The following is a 3,293-nucleotide window of genomic DNA, read 5'->3' as shown; positions in this document are numbered from 1 at the left end:
CCTAAGCCATACAAATAAGATGATGACGTCATAATTAACAAGAATAATTGACATTCGAATGAAATATTAAAATTCCATTCAAGAAGAATCTAATTCTGCCCAGCCTTTTTTTTATATTTGATGTAGGTTACATGCTTGGCATTTGCTAATAATATTAAACTCAGAGTGTGAAACGTATGAGATTGACTATTATCAATACAGGGGTTTCCATCAAATGATTTATTTAAATCTTCTAAAAATCTTTCTAAAAAATAGAGGGCAATGGATTTTTTGGCTATGTGACACGGAGCTGTCGTACACTCGTTGCTCGTCACATCTTTTTCTTTTTCTTCAGCCACAAGAGGGGTCAACTCGTCATGATCGGTTTCGTCATTTTCTTTTATCAAATGGCTGATCAGGATGTAATCGCGAGTCCTTTAAATCCCCATCCAGCGTATCAAGCCACCGTTGTTTAGGCCGGCTTTATGGTTGCTTACCATTGACTTTGATGTTCAGACCAATATTGGTAAGTGAATTCTCGTTAGCGTGAATTACGTGACCACACCATTGAAAACGCCTCACTCGCCGTTTTTCCACGATCGGTGAAACCCCCTATCGATCGCGGATATCCTCATTTCAGACGTGATCAAAACGTGTCACGTCACCAGTTCAATGCAACACCTTCGTCTCCATTATCGCAAGACGCTGATCACTGTCTTTTATAGTCGGCCAACACTCAAAACCACAGAGAGCGACAGGACGGACGACATTGCGGTAAATTTAAGATTTGAGACGTTCGTTGATACGTCGATCACGCAAGACGCCGTTCATTGTCTTCTATAGTCGGCCAACACTCAGAACTATAAAGAACGGCAGACGAACGACATTGCAGTAAATTTTAGATTTGAGACGTGCGCTGATACGTCGATCACAAAAAAACACTAGTTGTGGAATGCCACTTCATCCAGGTTCTGTTAATGCGTGAAGCAATTTCATAACGCAGTTCTCCATTGGCTGATAGCATAACTCGCTCAGTTCTGGGCAGGTTGCTGCCATTCCCAGAACTGAGAGATTTAAATATCTCGAATCAATGCTATCAGTCAATGCAGAACTGCGTTATGCTCCTCACATAGGCAAACACAAAAGCTTTTATACCTGAAGCGTAAAGCTTCCGGTTTTCCAACTAGTTTAAAGGTGGAGAACGCCACAATTTTTTAACGGAATTAGAGACGGGGACCTTTTATCTCCTCTAACATACCCTCTCTATCCTTTTTAAGGTTTTGTGTGAAACAAAACCTTATTAGAATCGAGTCGATGTCTGTCTGTCTGTCACAGCCGATTTATTCGGAAAAGGCTGGACCGATTGTCACGAAAATTGGTAAGAGTGTGTGATCTGTTGTTCCCTTTACATGTACCAAGTAGCACCATTTTGCGTTAAGTTTAAGGGAGGGCTCTCAATACATGTGAATGGAGGGGTGCAAAATTTTTTTCCATAAAATGTGGCCATGTGGGGTATCAAATTAAAGGGCTCAGTTAATACTTTTCGAAACTGGTTCCATATTTGCTATTGGGTGAAACGTAGGGGAGTGAGTCCTATCCAACCGAAAAAAATCACAGTGTCACATCATCACATCTCTACGAAATCTAGGCCTCAAAATACATCCGGTTCCGATATCTGCACAAATAAAGTTAATAATAGTATCATATATTTCCACATTTTCTTCTCAGATTCATAAAATTGGCATGGATGTAACGAAGAATATAATGCACAAGTTGGTCAAGTTTGAAGAAAATCAAACTATTATTAAGAAAGTTATAGGGTGTAAAACTTTGCCATTTTTTGTGAATTTCGTGCACTCTGTAACCTATATGCCGTCATCATCACATATTAATTCATCATACCACAACGGAAGCTAGACGCCTCAGGTATGAAAGGTTTTGTATATTTCTTTTATAAAGAGATTTGAGTGTGCATTTGTCCCATTAGTATGTAGAACATAATATATGCATATATAATGTGAAAATATCCACTTTCAAGTGATATTGTCATTCAAAGTCTTGAATTTTCACAGAAGGGACAGCTTTGACTTAGTAATTAGTTATTAGTTAGTAATAGTGCGATTTTTACCAAATTTGGCAGCTCATCATGCTCTATGCTGTAGCTTACATTACTGCAAAATTTCGTGATTCTAGGGTGAACCTAATGGGGGTTTTCCTGTCAATTGCTAAAAATTATAGTAATGCTCTATTATTAACTTTATTTGAACGGGTATCGGTATGGAGGGTATTTCGGAGCTTAGGCACCATATAGTGGCAGCCTCTTGATTTTTTTTAGATTTTTCGGTTGGGTAGTTTCTGAGAATGGGTTTGTTAAAGAAATGATCACTTTCAACTCCCCGCAATCCCCACCTTTCCAACAAATATCAAAACTAAGACCGGCTTCGGAAAGCACTAACCGAGACCCGTTAATTTGATATAAAAGAGAGAGAATAAAGCGTGTGACGGACAGACAGACAGACAGTAAAACGATTTGAATAAGGTTTTGTGTTTACACAAAACCTTAAAAACCGCTAAGGGGCCATACCTTTTTAAGAGGGGGTAGGGTGACTGCCATGAATTTTCATCGGGATTAATGCGAGAGGACCCTCTCCTGCTATGAACTCCTTACTTTCCTCAAGCATGGGGTTGAAAATGTTCCCGGTTCAAACTAGATAATCTTTTTATTGAACTTATTTATTATAGAAACCGCGAGGTACCCAAATGTAGATTTTTGGAATTTCTCAGTGTCTGAGTGTCAATTCGATGCAAAACAACAAATTTTCTTTAATATTTTTACGAATAACATTTGTGAAAATCCACCTCTTTTCTCATGAGACTTTTATAACTTATGCATAAACGTTGAGTTAGATTTCCTACAGAATACACCCCATTTTTTTGCTCCCATATTTAAGCACGTTGTGATAGTATTGGCACAACATACAAATTTTTTAATTAATTAATATTTTATAGCAATAATGTTTGGTTTTGGCAAAAATATACATTTTCTCAAGATCTAGTCAGGTAAATGCAGATAACTCAATAATTTTGGTCAGTACAAACAATAAAACAAAATAATTTGCTTCGATATAACTGCAGGAGAGGAGTAAGAACTTGCATACCCAATCGGCATTTCAGAAACCTTAACGTTGGTGCACATAATCATCGGTAAAAGAATACAAACGTGAATGACAATAAACCGCATTTCCCATTTCAAATAAGATAATTATAGTAGATTCTCGCTCGCAATCGTTGGCACCCCTGCCACTTAATCAAAA

Source organism: Hermetia illucens, chromosome 2, assembly GCF_905115235.1.
Source record: "Hermetia illucens chromosome 2, iHerIll2.2.curated.20191125, whole genome shotgun sequence".
Lineage (NCBI taxonomy): Eukaryota > Metazoa > Arthropoda > Insecta > Diptera > Stratiomyidae > Hermetia > Hermetia illucens.
This window is presented reverse-complemented; position numbering follows the sequence as displayed.